Source organism: Arachis ipaensis, chromosome B10 (genome assembly GCF_000816755.2).
Source record: "Arachis ipaensis cultivar K30076 chromosome B10, Araip1.1, whole genome shotgun sequence".
Classification (NCBI taxonomy): domain Eukaryota; kingdom Viridiplantae; phylum Streptophyta; class Magnoliopsida; order Fabales; family Fabaceae; genus Arachis; species Arachis ipaensis.
The window spans coordinates 69,558,989-69,572,667 of NC_029794.2; the positions used below are offsets into that span (position 1 = coordinate 69,558,989).

Consider the following 13,679-nt stretch of genomic DNA (forward strand, 5'->3'; position numbering starts at 1 on the left):
TTCCCAATTCCCTTTACAATTCAAGCCATTTACATTTCTTGCACTTTAAGATTCTACAATTTACATTTCTTGCGTTCTAAGTTTCTGCCATTTAATTTCTTGCCCTCTAAGATCTAGCACTTTAAATTTCAGTTCTCTTTAATTTCATGCAAATTTCCCATTCCCTTTATTTTCCATGCAATTTAAATCCTGCAAATCACAAATCTCTCAACCAAATCTTGATTCGCTTGACTAAATCAACCACTAAACTAAAATTGCTCAATCCTTCAATCCCTGTGGGATCGACCTCACTCCCGTGAGTTATTATTACTTGATGCGACCCGGTGCACTTGCCGGTGAGTTTTGTGTCGGATCGTTTTCCGCACATCACTACTATGAATTCTCACCACTTTGGCTATGAGTTTGGTTCTAACTATGTTGTAGGGAATGGAAATTATAATGAGAACATGCATCAAGGATGGAACAGTCAAAGGTGGGAGGAGCCTCAAGCATATGATCAATCTTCATGGCAACAACCTCCACCAATGTACTATGAGCAAGAGTCATTCCAAGATGCATACCAATCCAATGGCTATTGTGGACCGCCTTATGATTATCAACAACCACCACCATATGCTTGTGAACCACCTTCTCAACATAGTTTTGAAGCACTATACTCACAAGCCTCCTACCACCAAACACCTCCATATGACCCTAATCCTTATCTACCATACCAACCACCTTATGAGCCATATGAACCATACATAGAACCACAATCATTCCAACACCATTACTCCCAAGAATCACCTCGATATACACCATCTCCATACCCTTACCAAGATGAACCACCTTCCAATTATGAACCCTTTCTCCCAAACAATGAACCCTCTCTTCCACCACCGCCTTCAGGGGATGAAGCTTTTCATGCCTTCTTGCAAGAATAACAAAGAGATATTAGCTCTTATATCCAAAGGTAAGAAGAGAAGCAAAAGGAGCTAAACAAGCTAGAAGTCATGGTTGCTACCATGGCGGAAGCCATTAACCACATGGCCTCCCATCTAAGCTCATGCATCCCAAGTACTCTGATGAGTCCATATTTGATGGTAAATTTTTGCGTTCAATTGGATAAATTTCATCACATAAACTCACACTTAAGCACCAAAATAGCATACTTTTATGTTTGATCCCTAAATTAAACTTAAATGTGAAAACATGTGTTTTTATGCTTAAGTTAGTGATTTTAATTCCACTTTCATGCCATTCGATACCGTGATATGTTTTATGAGTGATTTCACGTCATTTAGGCAAGAATGGGTTGGTAAAAGTGGAAGAAAGCATATACAAGGAAGAACACATGAAGAAAACAAGGAAAAGCATACACAGTCAAGTGTGCGTGCGCACAATCTCCCATGTGTACGCACAAGAAGGAATTATGATGTGTGCGTGCGCACAACCCTCTGTGCGTACGCACAGGCAAACATTCAGTAAAGTGTGCGTACGCACAAATTGGGTTGGTAGAAAGCATATACAAGGAAGAACACATGAAGAAAACAAGGAAAAGCATACACAGTCAAGTGTGCGTGCGCACAATCTCCCATGTGTACGCACAAGAAGGAATTATGATGTGTGCGTGCGCACAACCCTCTGAACCCTCTGTGAAGCGAAAAACTGACTCACCTTGGATTTGTATCCTTGATTATCTTAGGTTAAGAAGTGTGTTACATTTAACTGTGGGGGAATTCGGGAAACATTGGTAGTGAATAAAAATGTTTAATTTGGGTACTTCATTGAAAATTTTGGAAAATGGAAGCACTCATGTATGAACTATTAAACCATATGCATTTACCTTGATCGAAAAAAAAGAGAAAAAAAGAAAAAAAAAATATATATATATATATTCATCAAAAAGGGGATAAAGGTTGCCCCAAAGAGAAAAGAAATGAATAAGAAATGCATATGTGATGTGAAGGAAAAAAAAAAACATACATGAATGTTTGTGAAAAAGAATTGATGGGAAGTTAGGTTGCATATTTCTGTTATTGGATTGATATAGGTTGAGTTGGATACTTAAACTAATCAAGAATTCAATCATTTTAGTCCACTTAGCTATATCTATCCCTCCTTAACCCTAACCCCATTATAACCCTGCGAAGTCCTCATGATAATTGCATTCATGCATCATTTGTTTATTGATTGTTAGATGAAGAGCAAATCGTTGAAAAAATGATTAGAGGAGACTTGAGTGATTAAAACCCTACACACCCACTGATTATAGTGTATACACACCAAGTGAGGGTTCAATTACTCAATTCTATGTTTCCACCTTTCTTATTATGTATTCTTGCAAGTTGCTTCATTTTGATGACTTGAATCAATTCTTTATATTTTGCATGCATTGGATTCTTTCTTTGCTTTGCCATAAATGTCTATCCTTATGCTTGGAATTGATTGTTTGTTTTCATGAAATCAATAGGAAACTATAGATAGATATATAAGTATAGATAGTATATAGTATACTTGCACGCATATAGTTAGTTGCATTTAATAAGTTGTTTACCCCTTGGATCATTCTCCTTGTTTGGTTTAGCATGAGGACATGCTATTGTTTAAGTGTGGAAAAATTTATGAGTCCATATTTGATGAGATATTTTGACTTGATTTGGATGGATTTCATCACATAAACCTACACTTAAGCACCAAAATAGCATACTTTTGTGATTTCTCCCTAATTTGGACTTAAATGTGAAAACATGCAATTTTGTGTTTAAATTAGTGATTTTAATTCCACTTTTATACCATTCGATACCGTGATATGTTTTGTGAGTGATTTCAGGTCATAGAGGCAATATTGGCTTGGTAGGAAGTGGAAGAAAGTATGTACAAAGGAGAACACATGAAGAAAACAAAGGAGAATCGCTCACTAACGTGTGCGTGCACACAAGCACCCGTGCATACGCACAGGAACCAATTCAGCATAGTGTGCGAACGTGCGTACAGGTCCCTACACGTGGTTTCATTAATGAAACATGTGATCCGCGATTTTGGGGGCCTTTGGCCCAGTTTTGGAAGGCTTGATGCTGAATGGGAAGTGTTATATCAAGGGAAATTGAAGCCATATGAAGACATAAGCTTTCATATTAGGTAGTTTTACAACATAATTAAGAGTAGGAATAAGAGTAGGAGTAGTGTAGAAATTCTCTCCTAGGGTTTCATTTCTATTTCCATTGTAGCATTTTATAGTTTCAAGCTTTGATCTTAGATTTTGCTTCTTTTATTGTAAGTATTCTCAATTTCTCTTTAATTACATCTTTTGCTTTTATTTTCTTATGGTTCAAGTTACTTTGTTTATATATGCAATTTTGGTATCTTAAAGTTTTGATTGATGAATTTAGTGTTTTAAGCTTTCTTTATGCTTGGTTGATTGTCTATTGTTCATATTGTGAATATTTTGGTTATAGTTTTCATTTTCCTTTGCAATTTCTTATATTTTGGTTTTATAACCCACCAAGTGTTTGTGAAAATGCCACTTGGTAATTTTGAGTAGATTTTCACACCTTGACTTGGAATTTGAGTTCCTAGGATTCTAGAGTCATAATGTCCGACATTTAGTGGCAATTCTTGGGTAGTTAGTTGACTCTTGTTTCTATTGACGCTAGATTTTTACCAATTAATTTGGTAAGTTAGCTAGGACTTATGGATTAAGGTCAATTATACTTGCTTGACCTACTCCTCGATGTTCGAGGTTAACTAAGTGAGATTGACTCATCATAGTTGTTATAGTTGTGGTGATGACGATGATAGGATTCCTTGGATCCTCTTATTCCCAAGTCAAGGCTTTTCATGCATTAATAGCATTTTCTCTAAGTTTTGATCTAGCTTCCTTTTTATTTGCATTTATATCAATTTTGATCATTTGTTAGTTCTTTTATTTCTTAGTTCTTTTAATCTTTTATTTCTTGATTTCAAAACCCCTTTGTCCTCACAACCAAGAGCGTAACACTTCAATTGCATCCATGAGGGAGAACGACTCGAGGTTGAAAGACTCTCGGTTTATATGTTTTGAATTGGAAAAGATCAAACTTTGATTGAGAGGATAGATTGTCGATTTGGACTATACTCACAACGGAATTATTTTATCTAATTTCCGAACTGGCTCAAATCTTCTCTATCATACTCCCATTGACGAATGTGGAGGATCAACCAAGGAGCATAGTGAGGGAGTGAACTTGGAGCTTCAAGATGAAGAAGAGGAGTTAAAGTAAGAATTAGAACAATTGGAGGAAGCCGTATAGGTTAAAGACGAAGAAGTGGTTGAAGACCTAGGAGATGTTGAAAGTCCATGGAACCAAAAGTTAAAGAGCCCTCAAAGGTTGAAGAGGTTGATCAAGAGATGGATTCAATCATTGATGAGTTTCTATCTACAATTGAATCCTCTCCCGTTGGACATGAAATTGAGGTCATAGAAGAATGTGCACAACCTCCCATACCCTTGGTAAGCAATGAAGAAGAGATTGAATTAGAAGAAAGCTACCAAGAGGAAGAGGTTGAAATTGAAGAAGCTTGCAAAGAGGTGGAAGTTGTCAAGGAAGAGCACAAGGGAGTAGAGCTTGCAAGGACATGGGAGACACCTCTCCCCAAGCCATCACCATCCATCCTTTCACTCAAGTGGGTAAATCTCTTATCTCTAAACTTTATGATTCCACTTGAATATGGCTTACTTGAGACGGATGGGAAACTTAGAGCTCTTTGTGACTTAAAGAGCAAAAGGGAGATGGTTAGTGGTTGGAAATATCATTCTAGGTTCAATATGGTTGCATGCTCAAAGTTGAATTGCAAGGGTTGGAGTCATGCTACATTGAATGGGTCTAGGAAGTTGTTTGGAAGCTTAAATGAGAATTCCAAGGCTAAACCACCCGGATGGAATCATGATTATCAACTTGAAGACGGGTGTTAAAACAAAGTGTGGGATCCCAGATCACACAAAGATAATCAATTTTGGGAGCTCATGGTTTGTGAAGAACTCTATCAAAGCTTGGAGCTATTAATTTTGAATGATGGAGCTTATTGGAAATTCAAGCATTGGTGGAAGTTCCAAGATGAATTCAAGCACAAGCCACCTTGATGAGAGCTCCCCATAAGTCCAACTTAAGGACAATAAATAAAAGTGTTAGGTGGGAGACACCCCACCATGGTAACATCTTTTCATTTTTCTTTTTTGTAAATGTTGGTAAAATTAGTTTGATTTCATGTTTTGTTTAGTTAGTTAAGTTTATTTAGTAGTCTAGTATGTTAAATAAGGTTTTATGGTGTTTTGGTAGCTATTTGGAGGTCTGGAATGCTTGGTTTGGTGCTAGAACTTGGAAAATTTTGAAAAACAGGGCACCCAGCCACGCGTACGCGTCAATCACGCATACGCATGACCCCAAGAATTTCAACCCCTCACGCGTACGCCTCGCCCACGCGTATGCATCACATCCAAATTTTTCAGGCGCAGTCCAAAAACCAGGGAGTTACGCGGGTAGGGTGCTGAAATTGTGCGTCTAGCACAATTTGGACCCACGCGTACGCGTGATCCACATGTACGCGTCATTTATCTCTCTCTTCACTCACGCGTGTGCGTCGACGATGCGTACGCGTCGCACCTCGCTTCTGCAATTCACACGTACGCGTGACATGAAGCGTACGCGTGACCCCTGCCCTGTTTCACCCACCTCCTTTTCTTCTCTTCTTTCCATTTCTTTCCTTCTTCCCTCTTCTCTTCTTTTCTTTCCCTCCTTCAACCATCATCCAACACTACTAATCACCATCTATCACCAACTCCTTTAGTTAGTTAGTTAGTTAGTTAGTTAGTTATTTAGTTAGTTTAATTTCTGTTTAATTTTCTATTTCCATTATAAGTGTTGCATTATTAATCTTGTTTACTGTTTATTGCTGCTAATTACTATAGGGTGTTATTTTGGCATCATTTTTGTTAATAGTTATTGTTGGATTCTTTTTGAGGTTACAATTTGTTACTTGGTTTTGAGTTCTTAATGCTTAATTTTGAGCATACCAAGTACTTGTACACTGCCTTCAAGCTTTCTAAATCTTTTAAATTGCATGTTTTGGCCACCATGTGATTTGATCTCATTATTTATGATGAGGCAATTTGTGAATTATCAATGCATTTTTTTTGTTAGGTGATGATACATGTTTATGATTGCCCTTCATTTACATCACCTATTTCATGCATTAAGATTTTGGAATTGTGGAATTGGATCGAAAACTTACCTAGTGACATATTTTTGAGCTTTTCCACTACAAAAAATGATATAAAATGGCATTAATATTATGGGGGTTCTATAAAAACGTCCTAATACTTGAATATTATGTCATTTCTTACTGTTGCTGTAATTAATTTGTAATTAACAGCGGTTGTTTTGGATTCTGGTGGTTTTAAAATGCCATTATCAACTTGTATAAAATGCGCAACCCTAAATTAACCCCTCTGATGACTTGCATCATCTACCCTTCTTTCTTGTATAAAGAGGACCATAAAAGAGCGTAAATCTCATTTGATCATTGCAATTCATGCATTATTTGATGAATATTATGGTACATTGCTTTGAGATGAGTTGTGCTGAATTTCAGGTGAAAAAGACATAAAAAATGGGAAGAAAGCAACAAAGAAGCTGGTCGTGTGAAACTGGCGTGGCACTTGGAGCAAACGTCACAAAAAATGCAGTGGCGTGGCACGCCAGGAGCTAGGCATGGCACGCCAGTACTAAAATTCAGAAGGGAGTCTCAAGCATTCACATGGCATGGCACGCCAGGGACTGGGCATGGCACGCTAGTACTAAGTTCCAGAGAGCAACAATGGAGGACACTTAAGGGGCGTGGCACACCAGGTTGGGCGTGGCACGCCTAACCCATCACCTACTATGGGCGGGCCACTTGAGCCAAGGGGCGTGGCACGCTAGCTCATCACTCCAGGAGGAACCTTCACTATGGCGTGCCACTTGGTATCGAAGGTGTGGCACGCTGATAACGAGGTTTGCTCGATGGTCTAGAATTTCTTCTTATAGAAAAGAATTACTTCGTTGTAAACATACCTCCAAACCAACGAACAACTCTCACTATCAAAAAATTATCGGTTGTCACAAAGAACAAACCCCAATAAGAATTAACCGAAGTATTTAGACTCCGGATCGTCTCCCTAGGAAACAATGTAGTGCTTAGTTATTGGCTATGAAGGGGTAAAAAGGGGGGGGTTTTGGTTCATGAGATGGCAAGAAAGTAAATCAAGCAAGTGAGTAAAGTAAGCAAAATAGAGAACTCTTGGCTAAGACTTAGGTAATCGAGATCACCATCCTTGTCAACAAACCGAATATTGATAATTATGAGAGGCCAACCTATTAAGTCTACTTTCCAAAAGCTTTGAGTATGTAACATTTACTCCTAAGCTTGAAGTACGTCAAATAGGTTTGATCACATCAACTCTTAAGTCCTAACCTACCTACTAATTAACTTAGTAGTGGGTTAGCATCAATGGGTATCAAATTGATCACCATGAGTTCTCAATGCACCAATTCCATCATACTCAATGACTCAAGTTTACCCAATTCCATATTCAAAGGAGCATAACTTGAGTTGTAGATGTCCAATTGAGGTGATTCCAATTGGGTTAGAAAGCTGACATTTAGAGCTTTCCAACCATATATAATAGTTTATAGTGGGCATAAAATTGACAACGTTGACAAGAGGACAAAGTAGCGCCATGAGTGTGCATAAGGGGGCCAACGTTTGAGCAAAAGTTTCAACCCAAACTTTAGCTCAAACGTTGGTAGCAGCAAGAATGGAGCAGCTGGTGTAAAAAGTTTGAGTAAAAGTTTACCTCAAACTTTTACTCAAACTTTTACTCAAGCTTTTAAGATTCACAACCCGGTTCACATTGGTTCTCTCTCCAACTCCAAGAGCAATCAACCAAGGCCTCTATCAACCCAATTCCATCAAGAGCAAGGGCCCAATTGACACCACTCAAAGGCACAAGAGATTGTTAGAATAGAAATTTTATTTTAATTATAATTTGTTTTGAATTTCATTTTTGTAAAAATGCCTATAAATAGGTATCTGTTTCATTTTATTTGGGGGGGCGAGCTCCACTAGGGAGCATTAGGAATACAGAACTCTCTCTCTTTAGTTTTTCTTTTTGTTTTGAATCTTGGGTTGAGAATTGAAGAAATTCTAAATTTACATTAAGGCTGCTGCAAATCTCATTTACTTTCCTGCACGTGTGTTCCTCTGCATTTTACATTTGAGCCACTGTGATCTGAATTTACTTTTCATGCAATTTTAATTTCCTTGCAATTGTTCTAAGCTTTGATTTACTGCTTTCATTTAATTTCCCTGCACCCAGTCCCCTTTACTTTCATGCAATTTATATTTCTTGCAATTTAAGTTTCAGCTATTTTACTTTCTTGCTCTTTAAGTTACTTGCCAATTTACATTCTGCAACTTTAAATTCATTGTCCTTTACTTCCTGTTGGTTACAATTTCACCCAATCTCACTTAAATGATAGCTTGACTAAACTAATCACCCACTAAAGTTGCTTGATCCATCAATCCCTGTGGGATCGACCTCACTCCCGTGAGTTATTATTACTTGATGCGACCTAGTGCACTTGCCGGTTAGTTTTGGGTGTTTTGGAGAAATTCGTTTTTCCACAAAAATACTCATCAAGTTTTTGGCGCCGTTGCCGAGGATTGATTAGATCAACAATGATTAAGTGGGTGAGAAGTCTAGATCAAGCATTTTCTTTATTTTTGTTCTCTGTTCTAAGTTGAAACCAAGGTGTTTGAGTTATTGCCTCACTAAGAAATTCTTTCTCTATGACATGAATTTCAAATTTCATTGATGTTTACAAAATACAAATGGAGTTCAACTCATCTTATGGTCAAACAAAATTTTATGGGATATCACCCACCATCACCAATCTCTAATGGTGGTTGGGAATATCACCAAGAAACTTCAAATTCTGGGCATTCCAATTCATGGAGCTATGCTTCAGAACCACAAGATGAGGAAGAAAATCATATGGGATATTTCCCTCCACCACAAAATGATGCAAGTCATGATTCTAATGATGGCTGGGAAGGGAATTCTAGTGCTCCATATGATATTCATCCAAAGATATCATCACTTGACCATACTTCAACCGAAAGCCCCTTTCAAAACTCACCACCCACACAAACTTCCATGAACCACTCAAGGCTTTCAGAACTTGAGTCCATGTTCAAAAAAATGAGGAGGAGGCAATGAAAGCCTGGAAAAGGGAAGAAATCATCCGTCAGAGGACGAATGAGCACCTGGAGAACATAAGGAAACACTTAGAACCATCAAACAGTAAAAATCAATCTGTGGGAGAGGAAGTGGAAAAACAAGAACAAAAGGTCCTTATGTCAAGTGAAAGTGCAATGAAGAAGGAGGAAAAACAAGAGGAAGAGGCTACTGAGTCAAGTGGATTTTTAATGAAGAATGAGGTGGTTAAAAATGAAACTACACTTGAGATGACAAAGGAACATGAAGAATCACAACTCTCGCAAATTTCCCTGGACCAAAACACCTCAACACTTGAATCCATGATTGAAAGGTATGAAGAGGAGATGAAGAAAGCTTGGGAAGATCAACAAACCTCCTCCATAAAAGAGCTATTAAAACAAATTTTGAGTGTAAAAGAGGAAGTGGAGGAGCAAGAAAGTGAAGAAGTCATTCCAAACTCAACTGAGGCAGAGAAGTACATAAAGGAGGAGTTCATGGAACCACCAATACAAGAAACTACCAAAGACTTAGATTCAAAGAAGTGAAGGCAATTAAGAAAAGCACCAAGAAGAGGATTGTGACTAAACTACCAAGGACAACATTCAAGAGGAGGTCAACCACAAGCAATCCAACCCCTGGACCAATAGCAAGCAAGCTCAATCAAGCCATGTACAAAAGAAAGCTTGCTGAGGAGAGACCAAGACAGGGGGTAATAGCTGAATCTTCTCCTCCTTTGAAGTCATTTCTCTTAACAAATTGGAAGAAGAGGAAGAAAGTAAAGAACAGGTAGACAGTAGGTACATTTCCTTTCCTTGCTTTGTTTAAATTTCAATAAATTGGCATATGGTTACATTCTAAGTTTGGTGTTGCCTTGCAACAAATTATTTTCAATCTTTTTGGATGATTGTATCAAATCAAAAATGAAAGTGACACACCAAGATTCTAAGTTTGGTTTTCATCTAGTACATTTTTTGAAAATCATGAAAACCTTGAAAGAAAAAGCAAAAAAGAGCAAGAAAAGAAAAAGGGAAAGAATGAGAAAGCTGAAGGCTCTGAGTACCAATGGCTATTCATTTGTTAAGTACTTGTGGTGTTTATGTATCAAGCCAAATGCTTGAAAACAAAACACTTAGAAGTCAAGGTTAGGCTCAAAGTGCAAAAGCACTCCCTCAAAGCTCAAGGCTCTGAGCATAAATGATTAGAAAGTCAAGAAAAGAAAAGAAAAATGAGCTTAATAAAGTCCTCTAATCAAATGCTTGTGGTGCTTATGTATCAAGTGGTAATACTTGAAAACAAAGCATTTAGAAGTCGTAGCTTTGTTATCAACTCATGTGGCAAAGCACCCAAAAGGAGAAGCTAATAAGAAAATCAAAAGCTTGTTTCAAGGAAGAAATATAAGAAAAAGATTTCATAAAAAATATCTCATGATTTTGAGCATAGCTTTGATGTGTTTGGTTGATTAATGATAGGTGAAGATAGCTTGGAGAAAGGTTGAAGCAAGAAGGAATGGCTAGGAGGAAAAGAGAACAAAAAGCTTGAGCAAAAGTTTGCCTCAAACTTTAGCTCAAACTTTTGGAATAAGTGAAAACGAACCAGGGAGCAAAAAGCTTCACCAAAAGTTTGCCTCAAACTTTTGTGCAAACTTTTGGGCAAAAAGCTTGAGCAAAAGTTTGCCTCAAACTTTTTGGCAAACTTTTGGCATCACAAATCAACACCCTGGAGAGCAAAAGTTTGTGCCAACGTTTGCCTCAAACTTTTTGGCAAACGTTGGCGCCACACCAACACACCCAGGGGAGAAAAGCTTGCGCCAACGTTTGCCTCAAGCTTTTTGGCAAACGTTGGCGCCACAAGGCATACAAGGGGTATACTTCCAACAAGAATAACTTGAGCTACAGAGCTCCAAATGAGGTGATTCAAAAAGCAATGGAAAGTAGGAATCGAGAGCTTTCCAAGCATATATGGCACTGCATGGTGGACACTAAAATTGAGGGAGAAAACTGCCCCGCAATGAGCATAAACGAACATGGTGGCAACCTGCAGTGAGGCCAACTGACCTCTACACCTTCGACGGAGTATAACTCGAGCTGTAGAGCTCCAAATGATGTGCTCCCAACGGCATTGGAAAGTAGACATCAAGGGATTTCCATCAATATATAATAGTATGGGGTGGACAATACGTTTGAGCCTCCAAAAATGGCGTTTTCAACCACGTTTGAGGCAAACTTTACCTCAAACATTGGGCACCAAAGCCAGCAACCCTGTCCTCTTCAAAGGAGCATAACTTGAGTTGTAGATGTCCAATTGAGGTGATTCCAATTGGGTTAGAAAGCTGACATTCAAAGCTTTCCAACCATATATAATAGTCTATAGTGGGCATAAAATTGACAACGTTGACAAGAGGACAAATTAGTGCCACATATATGTACTAGGGGGCCAACGTTTGAGCAAAAGTTTGACCCCAAACTTTGGCTCAAACGTTGGTAGCAGCAAGAATGGGGCAGCTGGTGTAAAAAGTTTGAGTAAAAGTACTTTTACTCAAGCTTTTAAGATTCACAACCCGGTTCACATTGGTTCTCTCTCCAACTCCAAGAGCAATCAACCAAGGCCTCTATCAACCCAATTCCATCAAGAGCAAGGGCCCAATTGACACCACTCAAAGGCACAAGAGATAGTTAGAATAGAAATTTCATTTTAATTGTAATTTGTTTTGAATTTCATTTTCATTTTTTGTAAAAATGCCTATAAATAGGCATCTGTTTCATTTTAGACTTGTTTTCTAGTCTCATTGATTTTCTGAGATATTCAACCTCTCATTTAGATTTTGCAATTGAGCAGCATTTCATTTTCTGTTCGGTTCCTCAATTCAATTTACATTAAACCTGCTGCATCTTTTACTTCTCTATTTGATTGTTATTTACACTTCCGTGTTTGATTTCATGAATCCCAGTACCCAATTTCCTTTATTCTTCTTGCAATTTAACTTTTCAGTTACTTGATCTACTGCTTCCTTTTAATTTCCAGCACCTACTCCCCTTTAATTTCATGCAATTTACATTTCTTGCAATTTAAGATTCTTGCAATTTACATTTCTTGCCCCTTAAGTTACTTGCCAATTTACATTCTGAAACTTTAAATTCATTGTCCTTTACTTCCTGTTGGTTACAATTTCACCCAATCTCACTTAAGTGATAGCTTGACTAAACTAATCACCCACTAAAGTTGCTTGATCCATCAATCCCTGTGGGATCGACCTCACTCCCATGAGTTTTATTACTTGATGTGACCCGGTGCACTTGCCGGTTAGTTTTGGGTGTTTTGGAGAAATTCGTTTTTCCACAAAAATACTCATCAAGTTTTTGGCGCCGTTGCCGGGATTGATTAGATTGACAATGATTAAGTGAAGTGGAGATCTAGATCTAGCATTTTTATTTTCTGTTTCTCTAATTTTCAACTAACCCACTAACTGTTTGAATTTTTGCTTAATCTAACTAAAACTTCATTCTAGCAAGTAGATTGAAGTGTCACTGGTTTGTGTGTTTCTTATGTTCTGCGTGTATGTCAGGTACAAGATTCCAAGTTTGGTGTTCCACCAAAACCTCATTCAAAAGCACATTTTAACTTCCTGCACACTACTAGTTCCAAGCAATCAAACAGATTATTCAACCACTTAACTTTTTTTTTTAGTCTTAAAACTTCATAACCTTTAGCAAGGACACAAAATTTTGCCTAGAGTTAACCTGCTGTATCCAGAAAAGCCAGAAAAGNNNAGAGTTAACCTGCTGTATCCAGAGAAGTGGCAAGAACTTAAGTTTGGTGTTTCCACACCAAATTAAATCCACAAGCCACACTCAATTCATGCATACTAACTGGTCATCTAAGGGTTTGAGAAGCAAGCAACTTTTGAGAATTGTGCAGGGAATTCACCACCATTTGAAGACACTATGCATCATAACTCAAAAGGGCACAACAGAAGGAAGGACAAAGGAACTGCAAACCAATAGGTTGTATTTACACTCAACTCTTACTGTTGAAAAATGTTTTGACTTGTGTTTTGTTAAAGTGTTCATCTAATACAAGTAGAATCACTCTTAGAATAAGTAAGCTAGTCTATGTGTGTGCTTGTGTGTTTACTTTCACTGAACAAAATGCATGCTTTGTCCCCTGCATTTTCAATTCAATAAAAGAAATATTTGAATGTGAAGTGAGATAGTTCTCTGTTAGATAGAAGTACAATAAAAGTAAGTGGTGGTGTGTGTGTGTGATTGTATAATAGCTCACTTTAGTGAATAAGAGAACTAGGATGTCTCCCTCTAAGTAGAAAGTGGCCTACTGTCTATGAATCTCAATCAAATAAAAATCCTTGGTTTAGAAAGAAAAACAAAAAGAAAGAAAAAAAAAGGGG

At 37.8% G+C, this 13,679-nt stretch overlaps 1 protein-coding gene across 1 annotated transcript in view; it reads right to left on the reverse strand.

Annotated features, from left to right (window-relative positions):
* LOC107622415 (clathrin heavy chain 1) overlaps positions 1–13,679 on the reverse strand; it is a 60,669-nt gene that overhangs the window by 25,450 nt on the left and 21,540 nt on the right. The window lies entirely within an intron of this gene.